Source organism: Thunnus thynnus, chromosome 9 (assembly GCF_963924715.1).
Source record: "Thunnus thynnus chromosome 9, fThuThy2.1, whole genome shotgun sequence".
In the NCBI taxonomy this organism is placed as follows: Eukaryota; Metazoa; Chordata; class Actinopteri; order Scombriformes; family Scombridae; genus Thunnus; species Thunnus thynnus.
In genome coordinates, this window is record NC_089525.1 from 2,241,523 (window position 1) to 2,267,706 (window position 26,184).

At 39.4% G+C, this 26,184-nt stretch overlaps 1 long non-coding RNA gene across 1 annotated transcript; it reads left to right on the forward strand.

Annotated features, from left to right (window-relative positions):
- Positions 1 to 11,257: 11,257 nt before the first annotated feature.
- Positions 11,258 to 14,482, forward strand: LOC137188906 (uncharacterized). Its single transcript, XR_010929551.1, has 2 exons — positions 11,258 to 11,806; positions 13,536 to 14,482. It is a non-coding gene; the product is annotated as an uncharacterized lncRNA (long non-coding RNA).
- The last annotated feature ends 11,702 nt before the right edge of the window (positions 14,483 to 26,184 follow it).

The window sequence follows — 26,184 nt, forward strand, 5'->3', positions numbered from 1 at the left end:
GCGTGTACAGTTCGTTTAGTGCCGGCTTTGCCGCGGAGAGCTTAACTCAGACAAAGAGGCCCATACGTGCACACACATGCACAAGTTGATTGGACAATCAAATAGACTGGGTTTTGGGCTGTTTGTTCTGCTTGGGTTGGTACAGTAGGCCAGCAATCACTTGGCTGTAAGAGCAGCATCAGTCCCTGCTACGCACTAATGGCTCCTCCAGAAAGCTGACATTACACAGTCTAATTACTGAGAGGGAAGGAGGGAAACTTCACAACTAGCCACCACAGCTGCTAATGTTACCATTAAGTCCAGCAGGTTGTCATCCATATTAGTTCTTGCCACATAACCAGCCCCAGTTTTTGCCTCATCATGTAGTCATTGTTTTTATGTTCTGCACTGATAAATATTTTCTTGTCACAGAATTATCTTTTGATATTCTGTGTGTCCAAATACTGTATATATATTTGTATATATATTTGTCACATGTACCCCTAAAACCCTGCCGTCAAGTTCCAAATGTGTTCATATTCATTTGAATGGTTTTAAACTGGAAGCTACTGAACTCTGTTAATTATATGGAAAAAAGTGGAGAGGCCTATTGTTAGCCTACAATAGTGTTTTCATATACTTTAACTGTCAATTACTATAATATTTACCTATTTTAACTATTTATCGAATACCTTTAGCTATGTTACTATTTCAACAGTTTAGCCTTATAACTTTGCTACATATTTCAACAATCTATCTGTTTCATCCATCTATCCATTACTTATAGCTAACTGTAACTATAACTGGTTTTCATGTGCTCTCAATTGCAGCACATGTGCATGGTGTTACAGCTGACTGAGTATATGGATATATTTTAAAATAAAATTGCAATTTCTATTTTTTTTCATATCAATTAGCTCTACAATCTTTCCATGTACCACCTGTCAACTGCAGAAGTAGCCTACCCCTTGGGAATCATTGCAGCACCAAATGTGTGCTAATCCACCGCTGAAAATAGTCCCCAACAAATAGAGCCTCCTGTTTGAGTTAAATTTATGTCTTTAGTAGGAACCAGTGAGCTGATGGCCACAGACATGGTAATGAAGTTAGAAAGAGGACTTGGATTGGGTCTCATGAAATTTGTTTACAATAAGGAAATAGAATAATGCAACATGGTTATGGTTACAAAAAAAGCAAAACCAATGCATTTCTGTGATGGGATGCAACTCCAGTACGTTCTTATTGCATTTTCATGTGGTCATGTACATTTTAAAGTATTGCTTTAAATGATTATATATATATATATATATATATATATATATATATATATATATATAGATATATGACCTCTTCTGGTCACCACCCATTAACAAAACCTCCAAATCCTTCTTTTCTTCGCCATCACAACAAAAAAAAGACACGTATATGCTACAAAAATACACTTACTCAATATCTGAATCTGAATCTCTCAACTTTCTTTCAATCTCTCTGACTTCGACCTGCTTCACCGCTCTATTCCACCGCGCCACCGCGCGACGTCATTACATTTTACCCAGTTTTACACCTGTCACACGTAACGTAATATAATGGTGTCATCATCTTCCAAGCGTACAACTTGATTGCGTGAAAGATGAGAGCCTTAGCTTTCAGCTGCAAAAAGAATTTTTTAGATCTATATGAATTAGACTATGTAAACAACGACCCCCCGCGGCCAGTCTAGGGCCGCCCACAGGACGTCCGTTTTCAAAGGGTTAAAACCATTTAACGCACACCTACAAGTTGATTATCACACTTACACCATGGTCATTTGCCAACAATATAAAATAAAAGCATTTGCATAATTAATAATAATAATTAATAATTATAAAAGTCAATAGGTTATGAAGCTTTCTGTTGTCATGACAGCTTGCCACACTGTTCTGTACTCATGTAAGGTGTTACTAAGCATAACTGCAGAGTATGTCTCCAAATCAGTGTCCTTCTGTTTTTGGCAGAGAAAGTCTCCCAGTATATTGCCAATTTTGTTGCCTTTTTTGTATTAATCTGATCCTTCTCTTACTTTATCATTTGAAGCACTTCAGGTGTCACTTCCTTGTGCTGTTTTTCACTTGGTTTCTTTCTTATCTTCTCCATTTCTTTGTCCTCTGCTGCATCCCATTCTCCAAAACCTCTTCAACAGAGCCACATCTTCTTTAAACTAGCAAGAGACACTTGTCTCTCATGTGCAATAACCAAAATGGTTATGCCACTAGCAGAAAACTGCTTTCATTTAGGACACCATTGCTCATAGTAAGAAGCTGGTTGAGAAAATATTTTCAGGGCCTCTAATGTAAAGCATACTGATTTTTAATTAAATGTGCCTTACCTAAAGTTTAATAGCTGCTCTGATAAGCCTCCAGCAGTGATAAAATTTTAGGATCGGTTTGATGTTAGAACCTGTATAATGATGAGTCATTTCCCAAAGGTCATGTCTTGTGTTTTATACGTCAGAGACGAGGCTACAACACTCCATGATTATGATGATGATGATGACGTGCTGTTAGTAGCTCCTCTCAGCTTTTACACTGTTGAACAGACATATTCTCCCTCCTAACAGCAAGATCAATGTTTCTAACGCTACTCTTCCCAGCAATATATACATCATCTGATGCCATTTATGTCAATTATACATCATCATACTGCAAATTAATTTATATTAGGTATCATGAGAATGTTTCATAATGGAGTGAACACAAATGACATATGCAGATGTATGGAAGTGGAGTGGTCATAATCAAATATCTAGATAGCTTGGACATATCATTAGTAATGATCATGGGCCTTGCGAGACCTCATCAATAGATGATATTACTGATGTAATAAAATAAAATAAAAAAAAAACACCTCAGACATTGCCGTGGGCATGGCCCTGGAAGCAGCTTTTATCAGTAAGCTCACAGAATATGTGAAGTGTTGGATGTGTGATTTCTGACAGGTTTTGAAAGGTTTTGATTGAAGCAGGACTTTGATGTTTAAGCCAGGACGCTCGTTTATGTTTATTCTGGAAAACTGTTTTGTCAGTAATTAGATCGAATGCACTGTCTGTCCTCAGTGACAGGGAGATAGTGTAATTGAGCCGTAGAAAAGCCTCTAATATTTAACTCCCAGATACTCCACTGACGGCGCTGACAACGTAATTAGAAATTCATTTCGAAGTGCTGGAGATTGTACGCACCTTTTTTGGGTGTGAGAGTTGGTGCAGGAGTTGGGAGTGTGTTTCACTGTCTTTCACACAGCTGAGAACAAGACACTGCTGCTTTTTTTTTTTTTAAATGTGAGCTTAAGGAGTCTGTAAAATCCATTGAGGCCCTTCACATGGCATGGGTAACAGCCCTGATTGGAGAAGGTCCTCCACAATTTTATATTTTCATTACAGCCAGTGCTTCCATCAGTACAGACTTAAGTAATTAGTAATTAAGTGTGATGTGTTGACAGGATTATATTGTATTGTTTTGATCTAATCTTTTTATTTGATAATGGAAAGTTATTTTATATATTTGTATTGTGACTAGTGAGGCAGAGAGTGAGGGTGTGAAGGTCAGGGTGGTGGATGGGCGAGTAACACATTGGACTCTAGTGCAGCAATGCAGTAGAGAGAGTTTACATCCCTTTAAAGACCTGTACTTAACCTGCAGTTAACCTTTTGTTAAAACTGTAACCATGTTCTTTTTCTCAAAGATCTGGTATTATGGCCTTTTTGACTCATTTTTATAAATTTTGAGTCTATTTTAAACATATCTGTGATATTTTATTCACCAGAAGTTGTTTAGATTTCTCTAAACCCATCTTTCCTTGCAGTCCAAATTCCCCTCTGTCCTCCAGCAGGCTGATTTTTTAAGCCATTTACATAAAGTTGGCATTACTAAGGAGCACCTAGTCTAATGAAAGTTCCCTTACACTGCATCTTTGCCTGGAGTAATGGCTGTAGCTGGAGACATAAGACAGTTTATAGAGGTCTATGAAGCAGAGTCTGATCCTGAATGAAGGGAGGAACTGGCTGTTGCACATTTGAGACTTCAACAGCATGTTTCAGAATGGCAACATCATGTCTAAGTTTCCTAACAAAGTAGCCAGAAGTTGCTAGCTTAGCTTTAGTACATTTCCAGTGTCCTGCTTTGCTCGTCATCCGGCTGAAATGCAAACTCTGGCTACAGAAGTTACGTATGGACTCAGCGTAGTGCTGGGCGGTGAAGGCCTTGTGCTAAAGCTTCCTGCATTTCATACAACTGTAGGGGGTGACATAGTAACGAGTCCAACCTCAATGCCACTTGCTCTTGAGCCACGAATTTCAAAATTTCAAAAGACTTAAAAAGACAGGAGACAGAAATGAGTAATTTTACAGCATAGGAGGCCCCACCATCACCCCAATCCATCCCAAAGCTCAGTTTTCTTGTTTTCCACCATACCAACCCTTTAACCAACATCTTAATCGCCTAAATCTAACCACACCTTATCTTCCCCAACCCTAAATATACAATAGTTTTTATTTTAGGTCTTTTTTTTAATCTTTTGGGAGATTTGGTCTGGATCTTTTGTCCATCAGATGATGCACACTTACAGAAGAGTACATGCAGCATGAGGAGGATTTAGAAATAGAAGAAAGTGTGTGTGTATGTGTGCACTTTTCTGTGGACAAAGTCAACATGAGGCTTATAGTATGTTCGCAGAAGAAAATGAAATCCCTGTCCAGACAATAGCTCCCAGTGGGCGTCATGGCGGCTGGAGATACAACTGCCCTCCTACAACAAAGAGAGAAGACGAGGAGGAGAGGAAGGAGAGGTCCCCTGAGTTAAGGATGTTTTCAATTTTAGAGAGACGTGATTTCAACCCAACAGCCTGAAGCTTTCAGTCAAAATGACAAGAAGCTGTGTTTGTGTGTGTGTATCGGCACACATCTCACACACACACACACACACACAGAGGCAAAAGAACCATTTAATCAATCTCTTTGCCAGGCGTCAAGCCTGCACACTCATATACATCAGGTGTGGCATGTGCATACTTCATATCGCCCACCGCGATAGATTTATCATCCGAGGTGAGCCCATGCTTCATATCCCTCCCCCAGCCATCGATCGGCCAGACGCCTGTTGCCCTGAACTTCCACTGAGAGCCACTTCATCTGAAGATGGAAGTCAGGAGCTTGTCACCCTGACCCACTGGTTCTGAGAGAGATCAGCCAGCACAATGAAAGCGATTTTCTACAGCTGCTCGCACACTTCCTCCTCTCACTCGCTGCTGTGATGTATTAGATGGATTTGATTGTTTCTCAGACATGTTTATTTTCTCCAGGTGTCTTGTTGTTTTTTGTTATTGTGTAGAATCTCTGTTCTTTGTATCTAAAAGACGCCATAAAACACATGCTTGCCTACTCTGCTTTTGCTGCTACAGCCTTAGGTCTGATATGACAGGAAGCTTATGGTGGCTAATGTTAACTAACGTTAGATAGATACTGCTGTGTACCTGACCTGAGTCAGTTTCCTGGCTTTTTCAGCCTTCTCTATGTGCTACTGTCCTTTGTCTAGTATGTCACAGAGTAAAAATTTCAGTAGTTTTAATATAAAAATAAAACAATGAGTGAACACAGCGTACCTCACCAGGAGACATTATTACCTTTCAGTTCCCAGGATTCTCTTGAGTCAGTTGCTTAAGGGTATGTAGTCTCCAACAGTTGTGCAGAGGCTTGGCAACACAGCATGTAAGATTGCATCAGCGCATCAGCCACTTTTAGCTAGCATGATAGCGACAACTTTCTCTACAGGGGAGTCATACCGGTGGAGGACCCACCCGCATGATTCTGAGCTGGAAGATCACAGAGGTCCCGAGCCTCACCTGCTGTAGTTTGATCTGAGAGCACAGGAGATGTCAGAGAATGGTACAAGACATGTGTTGCCTCTCCTCAGCTGCGGTGGTGATAGTTTCATTAGTCATTAGCCATTTTTAATTATATTCACTTCCAAAACATTTTGGTATTAGCTACTCCAACTACTTGTATTCTCTGTGGAAAGGAGAGGGTAAGCTAATATTCTGCTTTTTATTCGTGCTGCATCAATAATTACCACAGCTGTGGAGATCAACGGACAGTACCTCAGAGAGATGACTACATCATGTTTGATAAGGGGCCACAGAATTCATCTTAACTGACTATTCAACTGTAAAGAGATACATAGAAGCTGTTTTGAAGTGTTTTTTGCACACAATATTTGAATTGTTGGAAAAATGACATTATTACTATACTATAATAAATGGTAAATGGACTGCATTTATATAGCACCACTCAAAGCACTTTACACTACATGTCAGCATTCACCCATTAACACACATACACTGATGGCAGAGGCTGCCATGCAAAGTGCCAACCTGCCCATCAGGAGGAGTTTCTATTGCTCATTCATCCACCAATAAGAATCCCTGCAGCAAAATAATAAAGTAAAAATTATCATATTAAAACCAGTGAAATGTTTATCAGTGACATGCTGAAACATAGTTATCGGATCAGCAAGCTGACTCTGTAATGTCAGTTAAGGAAATATATCAAGCTTATATCAGTATATCAGTCTTATAATACATCAGTGGTCACTTTCCTGTTCAGTTATTGCTACGCTAGCTGTTGTTCAGAAAAAGTAGTCACTTTAGAGCTCCTGAAAGCATATTTTCTCAATCAACTTCTTATTATGAGTGATTGGGTTTTACCTGAACACACAATTTTATAAAAGATTTCTGTATTTGTGTTTTTGCCTGAGCTCTTCTTACTGGTTGACAGTAGGTGGGTTTCAGTTGGAAGAAATACATTTTATAAATCAGTCATGATTGAGCAACATTTGAATTGTGATTAACAGTTGTTGGAGTGCTTATGTTGCCAGCACTGTCAGTCAAATCTTGTCAAACCACACCCACGCAGTCCTAATGAAGCAGTTTATGTTATGTTTTTAACTGTCAAATGCTTAAAAAATAATATTCAGGCATTGTTTGTTTTTTTTCCAAACTTTAACACTAGAACCCCGAGGAAGTTTTTCAATTGTATGTTACTATGTTTTAATTAAATATTCATATCCCTGAGTCTTTGACTTTTCCTAGAACAGTGCTATGTAGCACCACCTATTGTTAAAAATAGTGAAGATGAATCCAGACAGGCATTTATACCTGTAAACACCACCAGGTAAACTTTACCCCCATATGAAATGCATTTATTTATGAGCAGTTTATGTTTAAACATTTCAAGTTGCTAGGCAATGGTATTTGTTGGAGTGTGTGATCTAACAACTACGTCAAGTCATAATTAAAAGGTAAAAAGAGCAGAAGAGAATGACCTGCAAAAACACCTTCACTAATCACCTGAAGTGCAGGAGAGCTGTGTAGAAAATACACAGTCAAGGTGTTGTTTGCTCAAAGTGTGTTTGAGAGACATGTGTTCAAATGAAGATGGTTTATTCTGCTCACAAATGTTCATTTTGTGTAAAACTTATTTTTAATTCACTGATTATTCATCATTTTTGTTTTGCCATGTTACCATCTATTGTTTATAGACTTTTTAGCCTAATTTGCCTGTTGCCTTACTCTATTCTCATGAACTGAACACCAAAACAGAAATATATATTTGCATTATGATGTTATAAATTTAAAAAAAAGCTTTAATGGTTACCTCAAGCCTCATGGTGATGTTCTCTCATACACACATTGTTAAAATGCCTAAATTAATCATTAATTAGGTGAAATGACTTTGTCATGTGGATTTTGTTGTGACATTAAATCACCCATAAGTGTGGTGGTTATTTATTATTACTATTATGGCTTGTTATTGTCCATTTGAGGTATTTAGGTTACTTTGGTAATTTAAATAACATGAGTTATCTCATTATGTGATGAATGTGGTTTTATAATAATATCACACCACCCAAATATGCAAATATTTCCTTTTAATACCCATTTTCAGTGTCATTTTAGACTGACAGACTGACGGCCATGCAAAGCGATTAGTGCTTACGTTATAAAACAACAGGACCAAAACATAGATGATTAAACAAACTCATTTCATGACTTTAGACATTCCTTTGTGAAGACAAAGCTTTAATACAATGACAGAGTACATTTTTTAGTATTAGAAATGTGGTAGCCAGGTGCACAGGTAAATTTTACCTGTTGGTGGTTTTAGGTATATAGTGACCCCTGGTGGTCTTAGTGTTAAATTATATTCTTACTGTGTTGTATTGTGAATATTTAACATACAGAGAAATACTAAAGATTTGAAATCAAGTTTTTAGGGTTTTATGGGCATAATTAGAATATTGTCTTAAAGTTCAAGCTCAAGAAAACGATGTAATTAGGGAGTCAAGTGTCAGCAAAATCTGAAAAATCCATTATTAATGCAATGCATCTTAACTTCGTGACTTGAACTTCCCCCTGGTTCCATAGGTCAGAAGTTTGTACTCTAATGAGCAAGACCGCTCACACAGTTAGCAGTAAACAGATATTAGCTAAAAGAATTTAATTATGAATAGGAGTTTCAGTATTGTATGTATTTAAATCAATCATCAAATCAGAGAAGCATAATTTCAGCCCTCCGTCTACACAGGATGCATTCAAGCACGGTATCTAGTGTAGGTCACTTGCGTTCTAAGCAGTACTCAGAGCCTGATAGGCATGTACTCGGTACTAATGCGTGAAATGTACGATAATAGACCTGAAGCATAAAAATACACTTACACAATGTGTGTTGTTGGAGGTTCAGCCATTGTGGGGGAGTGTGTGGCACTGCTGTTTAGTAGACTCCTTTGGATTCCTCTCTTAAGTTTTAATTAGTCCCTTCCTTTGCAGAGAAGATTTCCCACAAGTGTCCATATGGGCACTAGAATTTAATTTGGACAAATAGCGAGCATGTACAGCATCTCAAGCGTTAGGGATGGGGCTCTGTTCAGTGCTGCAGTGAAAGGCCATTGCATGTTTTAAATTTGAAAGACTACAGGGTGTATTGTGACATTTCAGAGCATGATTCAAGCATTTCTAGATTAAATCAAATTACATATCAAACAGATGTCAAGTACATATTGTTTCATCACTGATAGAGACTAAATCACTGGGTGATGCCATCTTTTGAATAATGTAACATGTTCCTGAAGTGCAAATGGCTTCATGTTACAACATGTTACTGTAGCCAACACCCCCCCATGTGAGTGAAGAGGTGACATACAGTCTGTCCTCTATATGCTGGCAACATGCAGAGTCAATCTATAGGCCTCGTCCTCCTTCTGCTCCCGCTGCTCTTAAAGGAAATGAGCAGATGCATCAAAGCCAATGTTACCCAGTGCTCACACAAAGACACACTAAACCACAGATTCCAAGTCAATATGTCAGGTTTATTTGAAAAGTCCCGGATCACGTTCAATGGACTCCATACCGCGTGTTTCCCAAATGTATCTTTGTGACCAAAGATGTGGTCGGTTCAGTAAATGGAAAAGTACATAACCAGCAGCTTTTTTTTAACCAGACTACTGGATGTTTTTCCCCCTAAAGTAAATTATCATTTGATATATTTTTCTTTCTTTTTGAACAACAGCAAAAATAAAAATGTTGTTATGGAATGTGTTATGTTATAGAGGAACATATACGCTACATAATGTAAGTTACAGAGTAACTACACACTCAAATTCTGCTAACTCCCTCCATCCCTGCATATTTAAAAAGTGCAGCGGGGGTGGGGGGTGGGGGGGGGGGGGGGGGGGGGGGGGGGGGGGGTGGTTGTCATACTGTAGATTGAGAGCTCTGAATATAGCACATTCATCAGCAGGCTCATGTGTTGTGTTTTCTGCCACAGAATCTCACATTCATATACAACGTCCTCTCCGCCATCTCTTATCAGGCTTACTAACGCTACCAACAGCTCTGTGAGAGGTACCAACTGAAACTACAATTAGTCAGTGTTCTGATATTTATACTTGGCGCGGCAGCTGATATAAGAAATACACCTCGGAGTCTTGCCTATCTTGTCATTTTCAAATCCAAGCAGACAAATAACATGTTGCTGCTGAACTCCATTCAGAAAACAAGCATTTTAAAAGTTGTTTGCTTGTTGTCTTGTGGACAGACCTGACAAAGAAAGAATACAGACTTTTTACAAATCGGCATCATGATGTAGTTATTCCTGCATCCTTTATTTATTGCAATCAAATCACAGCAAAATCTAAGCTTATTTTGGGTTCATATCACTTTAAGGTCTGTAGTTGTCATCTGGGAAGTGCAAAACTTGAGTTGATAATGTATCTCTCAGTGTCTACAGATAAGTGTTGGCTGTTGTTAGCAGGAGGACTGAGTCGTCATGATGACAGGCGGGCTGAGCTTCAGTAACATCACCGCGCTAGCTCCCATTGTCGGGGTGGGGACTAGTCAGTACCTGCCATTTGTCGCTGGCAGTTTGGGGGGAATAAATACAAATGATCCTGCGGCCAAACTTGCGAGGTGAAAATTTGCCTCACGTTTGGTGTGAACACAACATTAATGCTCTAAATGGGACATGGAAACACCTTTACTGAGTAAGTTCTGATGTAGCGAACATTTAACTCACATGACTGATGAGCTGTTTCTGCTGTCGGCATCTTCCCAGATATTCCCATAATGTGCAAAAACATAGCCAATGCAGCCAGGTTAAAAATACCATACATTGTAATAAAGTTTATGTTAAGTTAAATAATTAAGGTTAAAAGATACATCATAAATATGGTTAAAAACAGCTATTTCCTAAAAGATTAAAAGGTTCAATGGAATAAATAAGTTAAAAATATGCAGATGTATAGTTATAAATATTCGTTTTATTTTGAAGAGTTCATGGTCGTAAAAGGAAGTAGTATTCCAGAGTAAATTTAATACTGGTCATTCATTGGTTGAAGTGGGTTGGATCCATAGATGTATAATAAGAACTGGATAGGGCGCCGCCGCTCAGTGGCCACTCGCAGTATTGCAGCGAAAAATCCCCCTGCAGCCCAAAAATGATTTTCCCCATAGACCATCACTGTAGAAGAGACGCCTGTAAAACTGTTGACAGGACCCCTCAAACTGCAAACAATTATGATTCTTTCTATATAAACTTTTGAGCCATGGAGGTTTTATGTTTGTAAAACTTTCCTCGAGCCGAGAAAAGCGATTTAAAAATCTGTGACGTCAACACAATGTAAAGTCTATGGGCCGAGCGGGAGTTCGCGGGCCGGGCACACAGGTGTAGAGAGAGAGCGAGAAAGAGAGGAAGTAGAGTGTGAGTAAAAGTCATGTAACTCGACGGACTGAGTAGCGATGTATGCGCAGTGTTCATAAACAAATGTGTAGCTGGTGTCTGAGGTTATCTACCCGACAGTCTATGCCAGGATACTCATGCTACATATTTTCTGCGAGCAGCTGAAGATACTTCTACTCGAAGTATGTTGTGCAGTTGTTCAAGTTTGTTTGTTTATTAGCTCATTAGCCGAACGTGTGTTGTTAGCATTCATTAGCAAAGTGAATGGACTCATTGCCATTATAACTAACACACGAGTGATTTATTAGCATTAATTAGCACAGTGAATGGACTTATAGCCACTGTGTAGCTAACCCAGTTTATGCTCAAGGCTTTAGTTCATCGTTTTCGACGTGGAAACCCTGAGGATTTATCGGACAGTGCTATGAGCTACTAAGTCAATGCTCAGAGAGACTTTTCACTACATGGGCAGGACCCGCCATCTCTGGACTTCAGCGTGCATCCTGTTCCCTCCCGGAGACCGAGGCTGGTATAAACTGCTGATTGGAGTCAGACGTCATGACCAAGGTACCGCATTTTATTTTGTTGCTGTTTTGAGTTAAGCGGTCAAATAGTTTTGGGCCTCTCTGTTCACATGCATCGAATCAGGCCTGCAACGGGGGTTTATTTTCTTTTATTTATTATACCTGCCGGGGTGTGTGTGTGTGTGCGCGCGCTTAGTGAATGTGGGCCCACAAGTTTTGATATAAATTTAAATCTGAGGAATTATAAATTTCACTTTGAGCATATTGTTTACATTTGAAGAGAGTTATTGCCATAACTCCAGTTATTGGAAGAGACTATTATTTAATTGCTTATATGGGAAATTGGCAAAAGTAAAAAAAGAGAAGTTCATTATTTCTAAAACTAATTCCAGTGTGATGTTTGGTTATTTCTTTCACTAGAGGTATTTAACAGTGGATATCAGTGACAGCTTTGTTTAAAGGAGTAGGCTAATACACCTATTTCATTGTAGTAGTCTAATTCATCAAGTAGATTACATTGCATAGATTTAATACAAGGGTTAAATAAAACAGAGCCTAATGATAATTACAGTTCATTAACAGTGAATAAAGGGACCCAAGACAAATACAAAAGTATATATAAACAAAAGAGAAACATTTAGGTATTTTATATTTATTGCACATTAAGTTAGTTGATTTGAAGAACTCAGGGCTCCTCTCTGATTAGATGAGAGATAAGTGTGCTACATCAATACTAGCTAACATGAAAGAACAATTACAACTTGCACAATTGAAACAAATTCATGAAGACCTCTCCATTTTCCTCTGGTAGAGAAAGCGACTGGTTTTGTTTCCGGTTCACAACCTCTACTTCTTCTACTCTGTTTATTACAGCTATGCATAACAGCCTATAACACCAACTTCTGACAAAACTACACTTTGCATAGCCTAGTTTATTGCTCCAAACCAGCTGATGCTCACTTAAAATTCACCTCACAATTAGATGGAAACATGGCTAGTGGCACAAATGATATTTTATGCTATTTTCAAGGTATTTAATACACAATTTTCAGCATAAATGAACCATCGCTGGCCTGTTATTTTCACCACACTGACTGGAAGCCAGCAAAGAGTGTTGCACACACTGAACAAACTATCTGAATAGTATCAGCCCAAATGTGCAGATGTCAGTGTGTGTAAGACCCATGTAACTTTATGCAATCTGATTCAATCCCTAAAAAGATGTGGATAGTGCAAGACAAATGTAATATTTGCTGTGTCACTGAGGCTCAGGCCTTAGTGTCAAAGAGCAATTTTGATGGATCATTTATTTATTTAGTTTCCAAACAGAATTCCACCCAAAGGCTGTCTGATATCAGAGCTGACAAGACTGCCATGAATGTGCCTTTTCAGATAGAGGAGACCAGTAGAGGCTGTTTGAACTAGTTAAGCCCTGAGCACTGTAATGTGGCAAACTCACTATCAGTCAGATGTGAATTACTCATGAAACATTGATTTTTCTCTCGACTTTCTGCTGATCGACAGGGGATATTTGGGTTTTAGCTTGAATGAGTCGCTGTCGGGGAGCTACACGTGGCTTTTGAAAGGAAAATGAAAATTCACATTTCCTAAACCCTCCCTACTTGTCCCTTTAGTGCGTCCGTCCCTCCCGTCCACACTGAATAGCATCCTCCCCTGACAATAATCAAAGGTCTGTGTCGACAGATATCAGTTCCCTCCTCGGAGAGCCTGAGACAACTTGCTTGTTTTATGTGTGTTTCAATCCTCTGCAGGAGGGGAAATAAAGCTTCACATCCTTAACCAGTGAAGACTGGATCAGGGAGCAGTTGTGTTCCCAGGTAGGCAGTCGAGCCCAGCTGATAAATCAGCATTTTTTCAGCAAATTTTACTTACTTATAAATTTATTACAGATACATTATCAATATGACCATATTCTGTTTGGGCCTTCTTGCACTGGTCACCTGTGGCCTTCAGGATTGCCACTTTTATTACTTGTTTTGAAGGCACAGATAGGACTTGTCCCACTCTTCATTGCCAATCCTCTCACTCCTTACTCTCCGGCTCATAGCCTGAGGTCTGCTGACCAGTTGCTACTGACTGTCTGCAGCTCCAGGCTGGAGACAGACAGTCACAGGGTGTTTGTAGTCAGGGTCCTCTGGAAAAGCCCTCCACTGGAAATTAGATGAGCTTTTAATTAGTTACACTGGCTTTTAATTCTATTATTTTTTTATTAAACTATTTTCTCTTTTAATCTTATTATTTACCGTGTATTGCATATGCTCCCATGAGTGTTGATTTTCTCATGTCTGTAAAGCTCTTTTTCAACTTGTTTTTGAAAAGTGCGGTAATGGTTATTATTAGCATTATTATCATTTATTTACCGTATGTTGGCTGTAAGCAACAAGAAACACACACTACAGAAACATCAAAGATGTGTTTAAGGTCATTAAGAAAGGGTTAGTCCACCAGAGAGCACTGACAACACTGTTAAATGTCCCTCTCACTATAGACTTACTCTGAACCTCATTCATGCATCAGAAATCACATCGCTTCTGTTCACAATCATAAATAAATCAATATTAGAAAACACAAGGACGTAGAGATATGAATGTATATGTGTGTGGACGAAGCACATTTATAAATACTGACTGACACTGACTCTGTGAGTCAGAGCAGGAAAGTGTTAATAAGTTAACACAATAAAGTTTCATTCAGTGTTGTCCATTAATTCATCATTTATCAGACTTACATTTCATTAATGGTGATAAAGTGGAATCTGACTGTGTATCAGGCTGCAGCTACGTTACATTTAAATATATTTGTTCATCTTTAATCTTATGGGGGCAAAACACAGGAGGCAGCAACTGAAGATGAAAAATATAGTTAAAGATTTAAAACATATACAGATCAAAGACACAGAGACATGACTGTAAGCTCACAGTCTGATCAGTAATAATGTGTTTGGTGATTTGCACTTGAAAAGGCGTCGAGGTTAAAATACAGCAGATTTTAACATTTTAGACATCTATTTGTATCTGGGCTCAACAGTGTTCAGTGATGCTGCTGGATCCTGTTCACTCACAACCATGTTCCATCACTGCAACCAATCACATCATGAATGATAGAGATGATTATTCATTGATCCCACGTGTCTAAAGCTTCATACTGATTTTTTTTTTTTACACATTATGTGCAATAAAGTTTTCAGTGCAGGAGCTGCTCTGACAAACTGACAGAGTGTGAGTGTTAGAACAGAAGGACATGCAGAGGTTTTATTCTGAGCTGAGGATGAATTCACACTGTGTAATATTTAAATGTGAAGGCAAAAAAAACACTGTTCAAAGAAATGACTGATGTGCAAAAAAAGCGGTAACTTTAGAAAGTCCTTGAGTAAGTAAACTGATATCCAACCAGGATTTAGATTGTGACATACAGTAAACCTCTGCTTATTAACGTGCTTCCATACACGCTTTGATACGGACTGAATGAATGAGGAGATGTAAGAGGGAGGAGACGGACACAAACTCAGGGTTTGTTGAAGAAAACCTGCCAGCGAGAAGTTTGGCTTCACAGAGTCAGTTACCATGGTAACCCCAAGTTTAAGTTCCCTCTCTTTCTGGAACTGAAAAGCCAGAGTTTCCCTCAACTCAGGATTAACAAATTCAGTTTTCACTAAACCGGTTTTCTGGATTCTATATCTACCAAAATAAACAGAGAGAGAAAAAGGGACTTAAAAATGCTGCAATGTCCATGTCTGATGGTAACCAAGAGACGTACAAATTAAAAGCCCTCTAGTGTTTCATAGCCATATACTAGTCTGACCTAGCCTTGTTTTTTGATGGTTTGCCTGTATGTAAACATGTACAGTATATATCTGTATATGAACGGATAGAGGAGACTCAGTAAAGTCAAAATATGAACTGATAGCTAACAAATGAGCTAATATTCTTCTGCTTTCTGTTTTCTTTATTTGTATAGCACTTTTCATTCAGTAGTTGTAACTCAAGGTGCTGTACACATAGAACAAAACATTAAAAATACTTTAAATTCAGGCTATTTAAAAGATTTAGGCTATTTTTTTTATGTGTTTTCACTTACTCACAACTCCATAAGAGTTTTAAGGCTGTAACTATTAAGTTCAACATTAAAGCTGAGTGTAAATGAGCTAATACAGTGTTTCATGTTGTTATGTCACTTTTATTTGATTCACTATGAACACAGAAATCACAGAAAAGACACATGTAAGGTGACGGCACACAGATCCTTTCTACTGATGTAAATGTCACCACACAAACTGACAACATACTGAACTGGAATCTAAATGGTTACTTTCTCATATGATAAAAATATGAAAACTTAATCAAATGAAATATAAACAGTCCTACAGTGCTCACATGTGAAATGCGACCGTGGACCTTCTGCGTGTGAGATGCTTCGGTCGGTAAACGTGTGTTTTTGCGCTCGGTCTCATTGAGAGGCTGAGTCCCGGCAGACATGATTGTGGAAGTGCTGTAAACACCCACTAATGACAGAATAGAAAAGTGTTTGCACTGAATCATTTTGAAAGAGCAACGGCCAACGGGGAAAAAAAGTCAAATTGCATGAGACAAACATGAGGCTTCCAGGTGGCCCAGAGGTCTGAGTGACCTTGTAGCCACAACATGTGTGGTCAGACTGGGTTCCTCTGTTGCATTCCATTAATGACATCTCTGACTATCCCACCTTCTACTGGAAGTAGGGAAGACATGCAGTAACTACGCCATGAGTCTGAGTTTAAATAAAGAAAAAAGAAGCAAAAACAGCAAAGGTTGAAACAGGTTTAAACTCTAAAAAAAAATCAATACCAGTATCAGCCTCAAAAATCCAGTATGGGTCAGGCTCTGGTGGGTAAAGCCAGCTCCTCAGGCGTGTTTTTATGTGGCCCAGTGGTTAAGTTCTGGATCGTATATCTACTCTGGCTACAGGCAGTCTGCCTTGGGAGTACAAAACCAAAAACAAGGACGCAGGGATTGGGGAAGACAAGTCCCTGCAAAGGTTTTCCCTAACAATACCAGAGAGTTCAAAGCAAAGCAAGTGGCAGTGCAAATATCCCATATCCCAGAATCCCCAGCCCCGTCCTTTAGCTTAAGGCAACAGCAGTGCTGAGATCTGGGGAACCGGAGAGCTTTATCGATTTGGACGTTCCTTAAAGGTTATACTGTCTCACGTCTGCCTTCCCTGCAGACAAACAGAAAGAGAGACGGGAGAGAGACTTCCAGGAGGCCCCCGCCATAAAGCATCGCAGGCAGGAGTATTTTGGAGGTATCTTTTAATTTCATGCACGACAGCTCTCACATTTGTTTCCCCTCCCTTTCCCGTTCGCCTTTTTTTTTTTTTCCCTTCCTCTAATGTCCCACCCCATCCCCCCCCCCACAGCCCCCTCCACCTTTTTCCCTTTCTTTCCATCTCCAGGGTTTGCATTCAAATGACGCTGCATCCTGAGCCATCCGGATGGGACCGAGGCACGGAAACAATGTTCATTTTGAACCTTTCCTTTTTAAGTGCGAGCGAGGCACTCCGGCCTTATGTAAGCAATTTATTCTGCAGTGCTGATACAGCTGAGTGATGTGATGCAGCTCCTACACAGAAATTACAAGGCTTTTAAAACTCAGGCCTCCTGATGTATTAACACTAGAACCACCAGCGTCCTAACATCCCCCCCAGAACCACCACAACACCGTCAGCTAGTGTAAAGATGTGATTCCTTGAAGCAGTTCAGTTGATCATTTTCATGTATATATATATATATATATATATATTTAATAATAAGTAAGACTTGACAAAATAACTATTTAAAATTCAGTTTATGGGGTTTATTAATTTTACAGCTGCTTTAGGCTATTTCATTACAGATCAAAAAGGTCAAATACATTTTAAAATTCATCAGTAACTGTAGGCTACAACAAACAAACAACAAAATAATTAACATCTTTAAATTATTTAATTATTGTAGAAGAAGAGCTTTGAGTAAAAGTTAAAAATGAATTTTGGATAATAACGTGTTTTATAGGTTACTGGAAAAAAGAAATGGAGCATGCTCTCTCTCTCTCTCACACACACACACACACACACACACACACACACACACACTCACACACACACACTCTCACACTCACACACACACACGCACTGTCCACAAATAAGCTGCACACTTGTGTTTTACACTGCTATTCTTCCTCTATCAAATCTAGCTAGCTCTAGTCTACTCTTGTGATATGGCCTCCTGCTTATTAAAAGACATCTAAACAATGGGTGTTGCTAAGCAACCGGATGTGGCAGGAATGTCGAGCACAGCAGTGTACAGCGGTTTCTGTGAGGGGTAAAAATGACCCCACGGAGGATCAAGGTGTAAATAATCACCCACCATAATTCACTAGATGAAGCCGTTGTAGGAAAAATCATGAACTGAGAAAACACATCTGAAAACACCAGGAGGGTAAAAATGACCTCTTGGCAGCTCTGGTGTAAAATGTCATTCACCACCTATAAATGGTACATCTTGTGTTAATTATGTGCACAATAATAACATAGTTATGGTCTTCTCAGAAGCCTACAGGCAAGAGAACAGTTGACAGATATGTGTGAGGGTATGCGGTGTGGTGCAGAGCTGGAGACGGGGGGGAAGGAGGGAGGTGTGTGTCAAATGTGATTACAGGAAAAAAAACCAAAAACAAAACAGGGTAATTAAGTGTAGCGATTTTGGCTGGAAATTTGAGTCAAACCTTTTGACCTGGAGAGCTGCCAAATCAGCTTCGATTCACTCTCCACAGGTGACGGCGAGGGATAAGGAGTCAGACTACGAGAGGCGTGCTTAACCTCTGACCCCGGTGTCAGAGAGGGAGGGGTTACTCAACAGCCTCGACTCGCTTCCAAGGTTCAAGTGTCAATCTCAAAAAAAAAACAAAGAAGGAGAGGAAAGCGAAGGTGACGTCTAACTGAGAAAGCTTAGTTTCCTGTCGTTCTTGTGCGGTAGAAAGCTCTGTCACTGGATCCTCGTTAGCAAAGCTTGTTAAGAGACTTAATTAGTCCAATATGGCTGTGCTGATTGCTCCTCACAGGACAGAGGGCTCCAGCTCCAGTTTCAATGTGCTTATCAAAGCCAACACAAGGTCTCTAGTAGGTAAGCTTTTCTTCCTTTAGGTGCCCTCTCTGTTTGCCTGTCAAGCTCGTGTTAAAGGACCCCCCCCCCTCTCTGTCTGCCTATCAAATTTCACTGAAGGACCCCCTTCAACTCTGCCTGTCAAATTTTATTTTGAACGCCACTCCAGCGCCCTGGGTTAAATGCTTCAACAGATCCGGGATCCTAACAATCTGCTTGTCACACGAAGCCACAACCAGTGAGCTCTTCCTCTTTATCTCTCCCTCTGTCTGCCATGAAAACAGATAGCACGGGCTAGTGCATAGATAAACCACACAGCGCACTAGCAGGCAGTAATCCCACCGTCCCGTCTGCCGTACACCCCGCAGGTCAATCTCAGGCTGCTTCCCACCGGCTTCCCTTTCACTCCTCTACCACCCGCTTGAAGCTGCCCGCTTTTGTAATAAAGCTGCTAAACCGCAGTGCGAGCCCTCGCAACCGCAGCATTGGCTTCGGGGGTAATTGCGCTGGAGTTCTCAGAACGCTCCAATTCCCTTAATTATTAACGAGTGTTATTGTAAATTATGGATTATTAGCTCCCCTCCACGACACCGAGCGGCCGGGGCACCGCCTCGTGATGCCAGCAAACGGCAGGAACAGGTGAGGGGAAGAAAAAGCGACAGCGTAATGAGCTGAGAGAGAGAGCTAAATGAGGACAAAAACTCCAAACGAGAAGCAAGGGTAAGAGGAAAGAGGATTTTCGGAGAGGAGCTGGGAGCAGGAAGGTGAGGCAAGCTGCCAAGGCCCCAACTCCATTTAATCACTCAGCTGTTCCACCGTGCACTGCCTATCCCAACGACTCAGCTCACCAGAATGACTCAGAAATCACTTGTGTGAGTTTTCATTTAGATGCAGTTAAAATGAGAGAGACGTATCATGCATGTTTGTCTTTTTTTTTTTTTTTCATCACCTTCACCAGCCTATATTCATCTTTTGATGCGGAGCCATGGACGGGCTGAATGTGGGACTAATTGAGTGGGTCAATTGCAACGCGGCGTGCAAAGCCGTCGTCATTAAATCATTACAAAACACTGAATATGGATTTGTGTCATTTAATTCACAAGAGGAGGGAGGCTTGCAGAGATGCTAACTGAATACAGTTCACGCTGATTGTAAATATGGTTTTGTCCATAAAGAGAAGTGATGGCTGTGTGTGTGTGGGTGTGTTTGCACAGTTGTTAATTGACTTATCAGCAAGTTTTGTATTACTGTGTTTGTCTCATTGCCTTGAATGTTCAGATGACTAATCCTCCCGTGTTTAGTCAGATGTTTAGTTACAGTCTCAAGTTTGAATCATCTCCTGTTTGACTTGCAGTATAAAAGTCTTTCTTTTAAGGAATATTGCTATTCTTTGATGAATTTTTATCAGATTTAAATGTTGCTTGTGCCAAGTTAGACTTCTGTGACATAATGATAGTATATCTGAACCCTCTGCTGTAACAGGTAAAAAAATAAATAACACAGCTGTTATCATTCACATCCATGATTCAGTTCATGCGTTTCCCCCAAGACTCAACTTCAGAAAGTCACGCCTGATGAACTCAGACTTGCAGAATTAGTGACTTGTCTTTTAAATGATCTCTGAAAACCACTGTTACTGAAAAGCCTGTTTTATCATTTAAATGTAGTTGGCTACTACGTGTGCATGAGTTCCTGCTTCATTCAGGTAGAGATTACATTTGGGTGCAGTTGGTAGAAAACGCAGCAGGAAGGATCACATATGTCTTTAGCCTGTTAGCCACTGACTTCTCATGTATTTAGGTTTCTAGTCTCTTTAGCTTTTTAACTGTATTTATCTCATCTTGCACCTATAATTGTCTCTTGCACAGCCTCTCTGTGGAGCTCTTGATGAATATTACTAGATATGTATCTGTTTCTGGTACAGATCTCGTAGCTGTTTGTAATCATACTTGGTATTTATTAGTCCTTTATTCCTGCTACCTGATCTCAATTTTTATGTTCACTTAGTTTGTCTCAGTGTTTTATTGTTTTTATGTTTGCCTTCAGTAATGAGCTTTTTTAATTGCTGGTTTTGGTAAGTGCTATAAAAAAATCAACTTTATTATCATTATTATTTAGTTCTGGTGGCGTCTCCTGCTCCGCTCTGCCTCTCGACTCCAAGCTGCAGCCTAGCATAGATTCTATACTGGATTCATATCTTTGCAGCCTTTGTCATTTTCATATATATATATTTATATATATATATATATATGTGTGTGTATATACATATATACATATATACTAGGAAGAAATGGAACCAGAAATGGAAATATGGGCAAAAACGTGGTGAGAGTTGAAGATAAGAATCAGCTTGACACACAGGTACAGACTAATAATTTTCCAGATGAGATTAGGAATTTGAAATAATATTAGTCACGCAGGAACCCCGAGACATAGCGCTCATTTTTCCCACATCCCCCGTCTATCCGGGAGCCTTTGTCTCACAGCCTCATTAGCAGCACGGTTTTATATCTTATTACATCAGCTGCGTATTGGTGAGAATCAAAGGCAAATCTGTACCACTGCTTTCTCTTTCATGTTTGTCCCTTCGTCCCACTTCTCCCTTTCCTCTCTCTCTCTCTCTCTCTCTCTCCTCCCCTCCACCCTTTCTATCTCTCCAAAGGATGGTAAGATTTTAATGACAGCTGAGAGGATTCCAGAGATTTAATAGGAAATTGTGACTGCCACTCAAAGGATCCGGGATTATTCCACAGGAAAAAAAAAAAAAAAAAAAAAGCGACAGGGAGAGAGGCAAGGGACAGAAGGGAGGAGGAATGGAATCCTGGTTTTGTTCAAACAAAGAAATGAACTGGTTTTTGCATTTAATAGCTGTGCGAGCTCAACTCCAGGAGGCAGCCACACACACACACACACACACACACACACACACACACACACACACACTCTGTAGCCAGTAGATATAGTACCTAAACACACGTTTGATGGAGTAAAGCTGTTGTCTTGAACATTCACAGTCCATTTGGGAGATGTGTGTGTGTATTATATGTATAATGTACATTATTTTAAGCCTCCCAGTGGACGGCTAAACTTGCTCTGCATATGACTGTTAGTGGATGAGAACTGGATTGAGCCTGACAGCCGGTACGTCCTGTTCATTAGGCTGAAACAGTCAGTCTCCCACGGAGCGTCATGTTTACCGTCGACAGCAACAAGCACACACACTGTGATTATTACCATGGAGACCTATGCTATGGACCAACGAGCACAAAAGACACACAGTGGAAATTTTTTTGGTGAAAATGATAATAATAAACTAGAAATATGGAAGAGATATCCACCCAAAAAATGTAGAATGTTAACAGTTGTGGTTAGTGGAATGTGGGTTTATGAGGGGATGAGGTGCTGAGAGTCTGTGTCTGTTCTCATCTCAGCTGCCGGACTGCTGGAGGGTCATTCAGCCTGAATACTGAGCTGTGTGTTTGCATGAGCAAAGCTGAACCAAGCTCACACACACAGAGTGCTACTCCCACCTACTGGACAAATGCAGAACAGAAACACACCCACTCATTTCTGTGTGTGTGTGTGTGTGTGTGTGTGTGTGTGTGTGTGTCAAGCTTAGAAAGAAATAGAAAGTGAACAATGTGAAAAACGTCTGGTATACCGTTCCTGGCTTTTATTTTATTTTATTTGAACAACTACCTGATCAAATGTATATTTTCCACGGCTATATAAAACACACTGTCATACCATGTACTGACTAATAACTAAATAAACCATCACAATCAAAAATACACATTATTTTATAGCACAACACCTTGCAGAACATCATGTATGTAATGATAAACCTTTGAGAATGGAAGCAATATCATGTGTTACAGAAACTGTTTATAATTAGTATAATTGTGTCTAAATTAAGAAATTAATTCTAATCTTCTAATAATAAAATAAAATAAATAGCATCCTTAAGTGTACCGTTTGATTAAACTGCATCACACTGTGATTTGAAGTATGTAGCTATTATTTTCTTTGCTTATATTCATTATATATATATATTCATTATACATGCATATATATATATATATATATATATATATATATATATATATATATGCGCACATACATATAAAATGCAAAATGGAAATAGAAATGCTATGTAAATGTCTTCTTCATCACTACCCCTGCTTAAAATAATGTTTAGTTTCCTTGATAGAGACCTGATAATTTAATGGTAATGATGGTAGTAATGAGGTATTTGCATCTATACCACAAAGGCTGGTACAGATGCAAATACAGTGTGTGTGTGTGTGTGTGTGTGGAAAAGACACATAAATAGAAAAATATATTCAAACTGTAACTATGAAAGTAAAAATAGGATTTAGAAAAGAGAGAGGGGGTGGGGGGTGTTGCTCCCATCCTCAGTGGAAATAACGCCCTCTGACTTTATATCATGTGGAAAGTCAAAGGCTGAATGTAAACTTCCATCCTCCGGACCTGCCCACCACACCACACTCACACACACTGTCGTCTTTCCTACTGCGATGTGTTCACCGTCATCACGACAAGTGTGCAAGGACGCTGGGGCTGCGAGGGAATGTAATGCGCTATGAAATGGGACTCAAGGCCTTAAGTGTTTCCATGGAGATGAATTGAAATTCCTGACCGTGTACAGTAACTCATTTCAAAGTAATTCACTGAACACTTCTTGATGGCATTGATATTGGCAACTTATGCAGGATTTGTGCAGAATTTGTTGCTTCGTACAGTAGAACAGATCCAGTTCTGTTCCCTTTACATGAACTACCTATGCTTTAAAAATGAAAACAAATGTATAATAATTATGGTAGGCCTATTATTATTATTATTATTATCCCTTTTCTTTATATTGTCATATCTGTATTGCTATGAACTTCAGATAATCTTCCAAGTGAAGACTGGTGAAGTCTGCAGCCCAAACACTCTCTCTAGAAGTCTGCAAATAATCCTGTGGAGGCGGCTGGTGGACTTGATGAGCGGTGGGTTTGGACAGCCCTGCAAGTGAAGTCTGGACATTTGGTTTCAGCCAAATAGTTTCTACCTGTTGAGAACGTCCACACTGGAAGGTATGTGAATAGCCTGCTGTCATAGCGTCCTCCTGGCTGCATCCCTCCGCCTCCTGATCTCTCTCTCTCTCTCCAACAACTTTGTGTCTTTATACTCTCAATGCAATTAATCATACTAAAGGAGATAACAGACTTCTTGACAGTCTCTCCTCAAAACCAGCCATGTTGTTGACTATGTGAAGCGGGTGTGGCTGTCATGTGATCCTCAGTTTTGGAATATTACAAATATTGGCAGACACAGCTCCCTGTTTCCATCATCAGAAACGCTGTTGAAGCATACTGAAGCCTTGAATGCACAGTGATATTTATGACTGCATCATTCCATCACATTTTAAATATTCGACATGCCCTCTGCATCATTTTAGATACATTTTCCCACAGTTGCAGCCTGATATTACATACTGTTTGAAAATGTTGGGATTTCCATTAACGTTTGGTTGCACAGCATGAGTCTGACTCATTACAACAGACTGATGCTTGTAGCATTTGTTGGTTATTTTATGATGTGATGGAATAATGTGTGTCTGTTGTAATGCAGTGTATTGTCTATGTAGAGGACCAGGTGAAATCAAGTCCCTGTGAGGTCATAACTGTATCAATAAAACTATTAATACACCAGGATAAATAAGGGTTTTTAAAATACCTCTGAGTGCCTGAAGAACTTTTTTTTTTTTTTTTCTCTGACCAGCTTTTTTCATCTGTAAGAGCTGGATTTAATGCACGTGACTGTATCATGTTTTAAACACATTGACAATTGACACGAGCAGCAACAGACATGATGCCCGAAGAGAAAAGTTACCTCCACAAACTCAGAGTTCATTAAAAGGACATCAGCAGAAGAGAGTCATCACAGTGCTGCTCATGACGTTTGATTGACAGGTGATCTCAGAGAAGTACAGAGCACAAAGAAGGCAGTGACTGCTGAGCATCAGAGATGGAAGGAATTAATGAACACTTAACAAAGAGGAAACAAAACCACACTCGCAGACTATTATCTGCTGACCCACCTATAGCAGTGTAATTAGTTCAGCTTTCAATGGAAAGTTTTTTTGTCATTTCCACTCTGGTGGAAGCATTTGATCTGTTAATGGTCCAGCTGGTAATTTTTCAGTCACACAAATGTATATAAGGAGTATAATAATTGTAATCATTGATAGATATAGGCATATTAGGCATAACTAGGTAAAAAACAAGTGAAAAGCTGCCAGTGCAGTGAGAATATTTTTACTTGTTTCTAATAAAATATGAACTTCTTTCATCTATTTTCTAAAACGGAGTCAATTTTTTCAATTAAAGTTAGTGAAGCAAGCTGAATTATTCTAGAGACACTCAATTACAGAAAATTATTCTAAAAAGATGATTTCTACTGGAAACGTTGCAATATGTTTTCACTTTTTAAAAAGATTCAGTTTAGACAGAAATGAGATGACATGGAATCAGAATATATTTTGGTCAGATTATGCAGCCCAGTCGCCCAAATAAAATGTCTGCATTATACATTTCTGCAAACCACGGATACGTGGAACCTCTACGTTTCAGTATGTAGAATATGTAGCATATCAACATTTCTATAATATGTATCATAGGTAAAGTAGTTCAGGTGACATCTATGTGAGCTCACTTCCATGGTAGGAGGAGGCCGGTTGGGTGGTTGGCAGAAACCACTGCTTGCTTCCGCTTTCAACTAGTGAGACGTAAGTACAGTTGCAGCCATTTTTGCTGGTGACAAAACCAGGTACTTCAACCAAAACCATGATTTTTCCCTAACTCTAAGTGGGTTTTCTGCCCAAATGCCATCCACCACCTAAATAATAACATAGATGACTATTTGTGAAACTCCTGCAATAGAATTAAACATAAGGTTATTACATTTTTGGACTGCCAGACTGCTTTACAGTTAGGGAGACACCATCATTTAAAGGTTTATGTTCTGCTGTGCATTGTACCTGGATTCTTTTGCAACAGGGCATTCTTTTGAGCACAGTGACCAAAAAGACGAGTGTACCTATGTGATGCATATATTACATGTTTGTAGCATACTAATTTATAGTACTGGTAGCCTGTGAATATTATACTTCATGCTAGCATCACACAGGTTGGTGCTAATAGAGTCTGGCACTATTTTCTGTTTCACTGTCAAAAAATTCCATGAAAAGAGCAGAACCAACGATGTCATAGTTCATC